The sequence below is a fragment of the Onychostoma macrolepis genome, chromosome 08, assembly GCF_012432095.1.
Source record: "Onychostoma macrolepis isolate SWU-2019 chromosome 08, ASM1243209v1, whole genome shotgun sequence".
Lineage (NCBI taxonomy): Eukaryota > Metazoa > Chordata > Actinopteri > Cypriniformes > Cyprinidae > Onychostoma > Onychostoma macrolepis.
The window spans coordinates 7,969,862-7,981,350 of NC_081162.1; the positions used below are offsets into that span (position 1 = coordinate 7,969,862).

Consider the following 11,489-nt stretch of genomic DNA (forward strand, 5'->3'; position numbering starts at 1 on the left):
TGCATAATGTAGCATTTTTTTAAAACTTTTTTTAAAATGCCAAATTGTTGTAGTATGTATATTTATATTTATTATGTATATATGTATATTTATTATGTATATATTTGTGATTAATATAAATGGTAAATTAATAAATAGGGTCTAACATTAATTCTAACCTATTAATTCATCTGTCTAATCATGTTTAAAAATATAATAATTATGTCTACCAAGCTCTGATAATGTATGGAATATTATATTAACACCCTATCAAAAATTTTAATAAAACAATAGGCCTATACGATGTGTCACTTCAATGCTATATGATTCACCCAGAAATGAAAATTCTGTCATAATTTACCCAGGTCTTTATAAACCTGCAAAAAGTTGTTTCTTCTGTTGAACACAAAAGTTGATACTTTGAAGAATGTGGGTAACTAAACAGCTGCTGGTCCTCAGTAACTTCCATAGTATTGAAAAAATACTATCAGAGTCATTGGGTACCAGAAACTGTTAGGTTACCCACATTCTTCAAAGAATCTTCTTTTATGTTCAACGGAAGAAATAAATTATTACAGGTTTGGAACAACTTGAGTGTGTGTAAACGATAAAAAAAAAATAATTTTAGGGTGAACTGTCCCTTTAAGTCAGACAGTCCACCGTGAGCAAATGCTTCTCTGCAAATTGTGCGTTCATCATTAGATACAGGACAGACCATTGATAACTTTCCCATTCAGCCCTACATCTGGAGAGTCTTGTGTTTAAAGGGCGGATGTGAGCTATAGATGTTGTAGGCTAAACCGCGCATGTTTAGCGCACGCTGCGCTTGTGTGAAAGGGCTTTAACAGCGCGCGTTCTGGAGACTCCGTCGCTATGGAAACAAAGACGCCAAAATGCAATCACGCGCAAATGTACTTCTTATGAGACTGATTTCACTATAATGGCTATTAGTATTATAAACAGTGCAAAATACTTATTTATTTGTTAAAATGTGTTGGCATTTGTAAAATACGGGACAAATTACCTTTAAATACGGGACGATTCCGTATTTTAAGGGACGGTTGGCAACCCTACTGAAATGCTAATTTGTGCAGCGATATAAAAGGCTATAAATAGCATATTTTAACAACAGTAAACGACCAAATTCCACATGTGATTATAAAAGGAAGTTATTACAAACACTCGATGGTGGCTTGAAGTGAGTTCTGAGTAAAAGTGTACTATTAATCTCATAAATTGTCTTATGAAGCATGATGCTAATATTAGCTCTAATACAGCTGCAGAACAGGTCCAATTCATCTTCATAATGCATTTTGTCATAATACTTCACGTAAGGTCGCAAGAAAATGTTTTTTGTATTTATTTAGAAATACTTTTGATAATAGTTGGGTAAATGTATACTGGGATCGGTCTTTGTCAGACACGTGGTTTTGTTGTGTGTGACGTCACCGCGGCGCCATTTTTGAGGTATCGCGCTACTGACTGAGAATTAAAGAGATTACAGGAGTAAAAGTAAACGAGATAACTCCAAGATAACTAATAAGATAAATATTTAGATACGACGTTAATATAACTCACAAACATGGAGAAGCAAAAGAAAATTGAGAAAAGGCCGTACCGAGATAAACTCGATAAAGATGCCAGGGACCGTTATTTAGAGAAATTGTTATCCATTCAGAACATAGATCCATATGAGCTGACTGCAGTAAGTTGGAGTGCTGACCCCGCATTGCTACCTTCATCCTCATACTTAGACATTGTTAATTATCTTGTTTATGGTATAAGCGCATATACCAGTGAACAATTTAAAAACTATAAATCTCTGGAAGCCCACGGACATTTCACCAATGGCTGGGTACAGGATTTATTTACATTCCGTCCAAAGGCCTGCGACAACACAGTAGTAACAGCAAAGGTATGTTTTCTGTAATGATTATTATGTAATAATGTCATGTTAACTGTATAAGGATGGTTTGTTTCGTTTGAACGTGTCAAATAAATTTGAATACTACCATCTTTTCATGCATTTTTTCTTTATTGTATTAATTACACAAACCAATACCTAACACAATAAATATGTTTGTGCATCGCACAGCTCCAACCCAGGCCATCCGACGCCTCTTTGGTACGATCTTCAAAGTGGGAAAACTAAAAAACCTTTCCCCGTTACTTAGTTTGTGACCTTTTCTGTCGTGAGACTTACTATTGCAGCCTATCACACAACAAGAACGTACCATTTTATCACAGAATTATTTTTAAATGAACAACACAATTCTCCCAACAGAACACACCAGCAATGATACCTTACAAATGGCGGCTGCGCCCATAATGCACTTCGTGTTCCACGAGTGTGACGTCACCTGACAAAGACCGATTGAAGCGGTGTGGCTTGGTAAAGGTTTTATTGACAGTATAAATGCTGATAATGGCTGAATAAAAACAAAAGAATAAAGATAAAAGAATAATAAGGATTATGTCTCATACCTGGCGGAAGTGTTCTGTTTCCTTAAACTAATTTCATGCATTTCTTTTCAACACATTTACAGGTTAATCCTAGTCTTTTAAATTTGCGATTAATCATGATTAATCACAGCCCGTGACTGTGATTAACCGATTAAATTTTTTAATCGACTGACAGCACTAATATATATATATTATATATATATATATATATATGGGTAGTTAACGGATCAATGTGTCCTATAGTGTGACGTAAAAATGTAAAAAAAAAAATTAAAAACCTCTAACATTGAAGATAAACCTCTCTCATGCTATTTGTAACTCTAAGAATGAAGATACATTTTTCTCATGTTATTTGTATGTTAAGTTTTTTTTTTCTACATTTTTGCTATGTCAACAGGACACAGTCCAATTTTTATTTGTCAACTACCCATATATATATTATTATTATTACTATTTTCACACAACTGTCAGTCATGTCTTGAATAAACTGAAATAAACTGAGTGTTTCTCTGGTTTGGTTGGGGAGGAGCGAATGATGATGGTTTCATACAATGTCAATATTGGTTTAATATACAACCATAGGTCTATAAAATATTTCAAGTAAAACAAAACAAAGTTCAGTGGAGCTGCTAAATAGCCAAACACATCAACACATATTTTCCTGAATTTCCTTCCTTAATAAACTTCCTACGTTCCTTATAACTTTCTTTTAGTAGATGCATACTTCATACTAGTCACGTGTTACATTTACGACTGTTTGCAGATTTAAGAGAATCAGATCTATCAATCATTATTCTGTAAACCAGTTTTACATGACAAGTCCATGCAGTAACACGGTACCATTTCGTTTTCTGAGCTGGAGCTGAATAAACTGGAAACGGCTTATTGTCTGCATATCTTCATCGTGTTTTCCATTAAAATATTCATTTTGGAGTGAACTATATATAGAGTTTACAACTTGTTTTGTTAGAGAAGTCGGATAATTTTGAGATGTGTAGAATAGGCCTTTATCACAGTCCGCGTGTCGTCACATCCGGTGTTCTGTCGATTTGTGCTACCCTGTCAGATTTTGCTACCTCCCATTAAAACAGCAGGTAGTACAATTCGACAATGAAAAATGCTACTTGTCAAATTATGATTTATTAATGTCTACACCTACACCTACCACAACCCTAAACCTTACAGTAATGCAAATACAGTAATTATGTGTGTAATATTTCCAGTTGTGGCTAGAAGGGATACAGTAACCGGAAACCAACAATAAATATTTTTTTTCTACCTATTAGATTATGTTTTATTAATGTCTACACCTTCCCCAACCCTAAACCTACCCATACAGTAATGCGGATACATTAAATAGTGTTGTTCAGCGTGAGAAAAAAGACGCAATATTGATGTGCGCATGCGCAGTAAGCCCTGGTAGGAAAATCTGACGGGTAGGATAAAATGTCAGGACACCGGCTCTGATTATTGTCAATGGACAGACGCCAGTTTTGTGAAGAAAATTAAAGTAATTTAGTTCAGTTGAACACTGACGAAATAAACGACAATGTTAAAACTGCGTATTCATACCGATTCCATACCATCATGTCATCCTTCATTTTAATGTGTAACATTAGCCTATCTGAGCGACGCGACTGTCAGATTAATGAAGAGCACGCAGCTCAAATTACTGCCAGAGGAATACTCAGACTTATATAATTTTAATTTAATTTTTAATATTATATTGTTTATTTTTGCATTATATTTATTGTGATTAACCTCCCGTTCTTGTTCACAGTATAATGATATTCAATCGTTGCACGCAATCACGGAGAATAACTCGAATGAGATGATCAAACTTATTTTTAATGATCGTCTATGGGCTGGAAATGTTTCTTTATTTGAACAACTTCAAATAAAGGGGTTGGTTGATGTTGTTGTTGTTGTGGATAGGGTCTTTAAAACAGCTCTATTCATTTATACTGTTATCAGCACATGTTGAAGTAGATTCGTCTCTTGTCTCTGAGATAACATGCGCTGTTAATGCAGCGTTAGAAAACTCCGTCAGTTTTTTTTACTTTCACTTTCTGTATGACTGAAGTTAAGACGTTCACTGGCATAACTATTGCGCAAAGTTTGCACGTTGCTTGTGTGATATCCATTGGCTCACCTTCATGGTTTAAAACTACATGAATACATGAAAGAGGAATCAATTCGGTATGCCGCACTGTCTGAAACACGTACACTTGTGCGCGCTTCGGGTGTGTGCGAGTACAGCGCGCAAGTAACGAATTGAGTTCTGTTTCGTTTCTTCTTGTGGTTTTAAATAGATTGAACGTGTAAATTGGCAAATTAATCTGAGAATCACATGCCGAACGGTGGGGTCTGGACCTGGTCCGTATATCACGGATCAACTGCGATGATGACAGATCAGAGCAATCTTTTATTTACTAATTTAACCATCGTCAAATTGCTACTCTATATCAATCGCATACAACGAAAATAAAGAGTAATTAGAAAAATCATTTACGCACAATAAATAACAGAGCGTCATATCTATACACATTTTCCCCAGAACTTTCTCGCGACCCGGTAGGAATTCTTCCACGGCCCGGTGGTTGGGGACCTCTGCGATAGAAAAAAAAAAAAAATGTGAGCATTGTTTAATACAAGTTTCCTCTAAACCTTTAATGTAATCCTTCTATACAGTCTTTAGTCATAATGTTTTAAGCTTTGGCTAATTCTAATGCTTATTAATAGTTTTCTCGCTGTTCTGTAATGAAATAAGGTGATCAGACTGTGAAGAATTGCCTATACTCATACAGTATGCCTCACGCGCTCCTGTTTAAGTCACGAAATACGCATCGGGATATCGTGACAACATATTCCATCGTTTCATAATACTCAATTAATTGTTGTAAACTGAGATTGGTGTCTTTAGAAGACGTATATGTGCTGAATTCTACATAAATAATCCACAACAATCCCATGCTATGGGCACAGCCATTGATAAAGGCTGCAGCGGAAGTTCTTTTACGCTACTATTTGAATCTTCCGCTTTTCGAACGCGGAAGTGTGATTTCTGTGGTATCCACAAACCGCGATTGACTGTCAGAAATGTGATTGGGTTACGTGGCACACGTGATCCAAGTTGACCGATATGTTTTGTCCAATGGTAGAGCCGCGGAGGATGGTTTCTCGTATCCAACGCAGCTCAGTAACGCCAGCCCTACTGTAGCTCCAATTACTGCTCTTTCAAGCGGCTCACGTGATAATCACAAATGAGATAAACTGTCACATGACTTCCTCGAAATGTCTAAAGAGTGATGACATATCGTTGTAAACTTCCAGCTGGTTACCTCACCTGGTATGTCATGTGATTTTTTTTTTTACATCAATTGATTTAAATTGATTAATAATAGTAACACCACATTTTTAAAGAGAATCATATTTCTTTTTTTACAAAAGCAAATTCAGAATCTATAAGATTTGGGCATGTCTAGTAATGACCAACGAAATAAGTAGCCTACTTCAGAACTTTTCAAGGCAATTATTTCAGTAAATTTCCAACATCCATCTTTAATGTAGCTTACAGTAGCCTACTTTGGATCTGCATCCTGTGCAATTCCCAGAATGAGATGATTCATTTCTAAAACTTTTCATGTAACTGAGTACTTTCTTAGGTGTTTAATTGTGGACCGTCATAATTAGTGCAAAAGTTCAAAGTTCAAGAAGTCTGAATTGCAAAATTTCAAGGTTCAAAAAGTTTGAAACGCCAAAACAAAAAGAAAATATTCTGATAATTTATTTGCAGGGTATACTGACAAACTTAATTTTTGCAATTATAGCCTATATGCTTAATAAAAAGGTCATAGATAAAACAAAATTACTCTATTTAAAAATATGTTTATATGGAGTAGCTATAATTGTCCTTCAAACAACATGGAATTGCAAATATGTCTATATATATATATATTAGGGATGTAAAGGTTCACAAAATTTACAGTTAGATAGGATACAGTGGCGTCACGGTTCGATACTTTTTCGATACAGCAAAAAGAAAGAAATTCCAGAAAAATGTCCTTGATTTTTACAAATGTTTTATTTATTAAAACTAATGTTTTACTTTGAACAATGATGGAGCTATACTTGACCCATCTTCTGGGGTGTCTTCTTAGCAGCATATAAAACTCTGGTTAGAAGTATTCCAGCTGATGTAACCTATCGTCATTGTGACGACCCCTGCTGTTGCTTTTGGAGAGTTGCTTTTTGGTACCTGAGCCCACTAATTGCCTCAATTAGCAGTCAACTGGAAACACCTGTGACCATGCCTTAGACGCTGCTTAAGAGAACACCAACTGAGCCAGGAGGGAGAGACTTGGAGAGAGACTTGTTTGGACTTTGTGTTGGACGTTGCTTGCGACGTATTTTGTTACTTTCTGCACTTACATTTTATCTTCAACATTGTATTACACTTTCAACCATGCATCTTGCTTTACACACTGACTTAACTGATGACTACAGGGATACTGTTATTCTCTTTAATTACTTTCATTATATTTAATGTTGTTTGATTTTCAGTTAAATAAACATTACTTTTGAGCTTATACTTTGGTTTACGTGTGTCCCTTGTTTTTGTTGCTTCCCTTGAGCCAAGGGTCGTAACATCATGTAGCAGACTAATCTTTAAATTTATTTTTAGCTTTTATGGGCTTTTGTACCTTTATAACGCCTTTTTTTTCTTTTTTTTGTAAAAGTGTGCATCACCTTTTGAGTCTTTTTAAAAAATTTTTTACATTTAATCAGTCAGTCAATAAGACATTTGGGCTGTTACCAAGCAAATGGAGTATTGACAAAATTCATGCAATGCAGAGGTAACAGAAGTTGCATCTGAATGGCATTTAGATGCATTTACACACTGTTTAATGCAGCTCAGAGAGACATGCAACGCTTTAACCTGCAGTTACAAATGCATAAATAATGTTTTGATATTTTAAACATAAAACGTTGGCAAATGATGTTTAAAGTTAATAAAAAATTAAAAGATACTTTAAATATGAAATTAAAACCGCCAGTAGGTGGCAGCAAGTCACTGTTAACAAGTGAGTCATTGCGATTGAACCGAATCATTTAACGGTGATTCATTCAGGAGCGAAACGCCGTCACGTTGTTCAGAGACGCAAAACAGTGCTGTGGCTGTGTTTGGATTAATTTTTGTTGGCGAAATTGAGCAAAAACAGGCAATATGGTGTCTAAAACGTAAGTCTATTAATTAACTTCTTGCTTATTGAACTGTTGTAAAAATAATTTGTAATCATGCTGATTTTTGGAGAGAGAAAAACAGCACTCTTCTGTGATAGTGATTAACTATATGAAATTGTGTAAATATTTTCTGCCCCCATATCTTGAATTTTGTGATCATTCTAAATGCATTTTAATAGACTGAATCATGCAGTGAAAGAACGCACTCTCTATGCTCACACGCACTAGTCTAACCTAATAGGATAATATGCTGTAATAAGATTTGTCCAACGAATCGTTACCATACCGAACCGAACCGAACCGAAAACCGAACGGTTCAATACGAATAGACCTACGTGTATCGTTTACACCCCTAATATATATGTATATAATTATTTTATGGTTATCACACATCTTGCAAGCATTAACGGCTTTAACATGAGAAGACAGAGGGTGATAATGTAAGCAAGAAAGATTTGTTCTGTTCACCTGTATCTTGTAGTATTACAGGTTTAATTTTAATAGACAAGAAAGAAACACGTTTAATGGGCATAAACAACATTTTTGACAAGTGTGAGGATGATGGCTTCCCGGAATGCAGACCTTATCTACAAAAAGTGTTAAGATGCTGACATTCAGGACAAACTACAAAAGGTTTCTATCCATTTCTTCATCAATCCATTGATCTTCGCCCTTTTTAACTGGAATCAATTTAATTTTGTGTTTCGATTTCATCATGCAGAACGATGGCAGATCTCCAGAGGCTGCAGATAGAGCAGGGTGACTGGATCTGTGAATGTGGTTTCCCTGGAATATACAGACGTGAAATTTCCACTCAAGATGTGCCAAAGATTTACTCCTTTGCCGTTTGACACTACATACAGTATATCCAAGGTATACAAGTGGTGTGAAAATGTGTTGGCCCCCTTCCTGATTTTTTATTTTTTTGCAAGTTTGTCACACTTTAATGTTTCAGATCATCAAACAAATTAAAATATTAATCAAAGATAACACAAGTAAACACAACATGCAGTTTTTAAATGAAGTTTTTTATTATGAAGGGAAAACAAAATCCAAACCCACATGGCCCTTTGTGAAAAAGTGCTTGCCCCCTAAACCTAATAACTGGTTGGGCCACCCTTAGCAGCAACAACTGCAATCAAGCGTTTGTGATAACTTGCAGTGAATCTGTTACAGCGCTGTGGAGGAATTTTGGCCCACTCATCTTTGCAGAATTGTTGTCTTTACACACTGACTTAACTGATGACTACAGGGATACTGTTATTCTCTTTAATTACTTTCATTATATTTAATGTTGTTTGATTTTCAGTTAAATAAACATTACTTTTGAGCTTATACTTTGGTTTACGTGTGTCCCTTGTTTTTGTTGCTTCCCTTGAGCCAAGGGTCGTAACAAATTGGGGGCTCGCCCTGCCTAGGTTATTTGGTTGCGTAAAATTTTTGGATGCTTATAGTTTGATTGGACACACGAAAATTTATCAATCGAAGTCAATTTGTTCACCATGTGAAATCACCAGTTGGTAAGTACACGTGCAATATTGTTTTTTGAACTTGAGTTTTCTCTGATAGGTATAGCGGCATGTTTCTTTTGAGACGTGTCGGATTTGTTATTTTGTGTAGTGTTGTGGTGAAAGTGGGTAGTAGTAATTATCTCGGGGCACATCCGTGGTGTTGAAGGCGTCGCTGGTTTGACCAGTTGCGTTTTTCACCCAGCGGGCTGTAGTGCATAAATACCCCCCACCGGTAACCGCATGAAGACTAGGGTTGAGTTAGGTAGAGGTATTGGGATGGTAGGTAGAGGGAAAACTCTCGTTATTTTGATTGCACAGTGTTAAATTGTTCTGGTGATTTTTAGCATGGCTGATATTGAGGAGTTTGTTAGTTCACCTTCTCATGAATTTTTGAATGAGTGTACTAAAGAGCAATTATTAAGTATTGCTGAGCGTTATAAAATTGTGATCAAAGATAAGAAGCTCAAAGAAAATGTTAAAGTGGCTTTGAAAATTCAGTTGATTGAAAAAGGTTTCTTAGACACTGAAATGGAGGAAAATGTACCGGTTGCATCTGATTTTAAAAGTCCTTTGTCTTTTGAACAGCAAAAAGAGCTGCTACTTCTACAAATGGACCATGAGAAGTTAAAACTGCGTTCTGAACAAGGTAAAATGGAATTAGAAAAGGCAAAATTGGATTTGGAGTGTCTCAAGTTTGAGCTGATGAAGGAAGGTAAGCTTTCTAGTTTTGGTCAGGAACCGAATGTGTCTTTTTCGATCACTTCAAATCTAAAACTTGTTCCAAAATTCAATGAGGAAGATCCTGATATTTTTTTTACTCTGTTTGAACGCATGGCAGAATTAAGAAATTGGTCAGATGATAATCGTGTTGCACTGCTACAGTGTGTGTTAACTGGGAAAGCACAAGTAGCGTTTTCTTCATTGTCGGTTGATAGTTGTAAAGATTATGATACAGTTAAATCTGTCATTCTAAAAGCATATGAATGCGTACCCGAAGCATACAGACAGCGCTTTCGATTGCAGGAAAAAGACGAGTTGCAAACAAATTTGGAATTTGTGCGTGATCTGAGAAAGCACTTTAATCATTGGTGTACAGCATTAGACATTAAAACATTGGAGGATTTAACTAATTTGATGGTGTTGGAACAATTTAAAAATTCAGTCCTGAGCCGTATAGCTATGTATATCAGTGAGCATAATGTCAAAACGCCAGAGGAAGCAGCTATGTTAGCCGATGATTTTGTACTGACGCACAAAACCACTTTTGTCGATTGGCATGCTCGTGATGTTCAGTATGTAAAGTCTCCACCGAAGTATAACCGTGTGTTCTCAGGAAAATTTGACCCGAGCAAGATTTGCAATTATTGTCATGAGAAAGGACATTGGAAAGCAGAGTGTCCTGTCCTTAAAAATAAATCCAATCGTCATGGACAAAGTTCACATGCTAAGCCTTCTGCTCTTGCTGCACCAGTCCTTTCTGCAGGAGGTGAAATTGATAAAAGTCCAAAACTTGATGTTGATTTCTCTTCTTACTTACCTTTTATTACAGAAGGGCGTGTATCTATGGTTGGAGAGAAAGAGGAAATCCCTGTTAAAATCTTGCGGGATACTGGCGCAATGGATTCCTTTATTTTGGAATCAGTTTTGCCTTTTTCCTTGCAGTCTCATACTGGTGAAAGTGTTTTAATTCGTGGAATAGGACTGAATACTCTGTCTGTGCCTCTGCATAAGGTAAGGCTTCAGTCCGATTTGATTCAAGGTGAGGTTGTAGTGGGAGTACGACCAGCTTTGCCAGTTGAGGGAGTCCATATCATTTTAGGAAATGGACTGGTAGGTGAACGTGTGGGCTGATACTTCAGTGTTTCCCATAGTGACCACTGATAAAAAAATTGAAACTGAACGGAATTATTTGTGTCAGGATTCAGCATGTGTCGTGACTCGTGCAATGAAACGTGCGAATAAGGTTGAAGTGTGTGATCAAAAAGATATTCAATCTGATAAAGTCTGCACTAAGTTGTTTATGCCTGATTTGTCTGCCTTGTCTTTTCCTGTTTCTGCAGAGGAATTAGGAAAGGAACAGCGAACTGACTTCTCTCTGGATGAACTCTTTCAGAGTGCTGTTCCTGAAGTGGAAGAGGTAACGTTGCCCATGGATATTTTGTTCACAATGGGGTGTTGTTGAGAAAATGGAGTCCTCACAAAGATTTCGTTGGAGATCCTGTTTTCCAAGTAGTTGTTCCTACTAAGTTTCGACAAATGATGATCGAAATTGCTCATGATCAATTAGGTCAC

General features: G+C 36.2%; 1 long non-coding RNA gene across 2 annotated transcripts; it reads left to right on the forward strand.

The window, feature by feature from the left end:
- The first annotated feature begins 5,421 nt into the window (after positions 1 to 5,421).
- On the forward strand, positions 5,422 to 8,726 carry LOC131546192 (uncharacterized). 2 transcript variants are annotated; one of them, XR_009272618.1, is made up of 3 exons: positions 5,422 to 5,791; positions 8,168 to 8,319; positions 8,408 to 8,726. It is a non-coding gene; the product is annotated as an uncharacterized LOC131546192 (long non-coding RNA). The 2 variants fall into 2 exon arrangements; XR_009272619.1 differs by lacking the exon at positions 5,422 to 5,791 and adding an exon at positions 7,513 to 7,683.
- Positions 8,727 to 11,489: the final 2,763 nt, after the last annotated feature.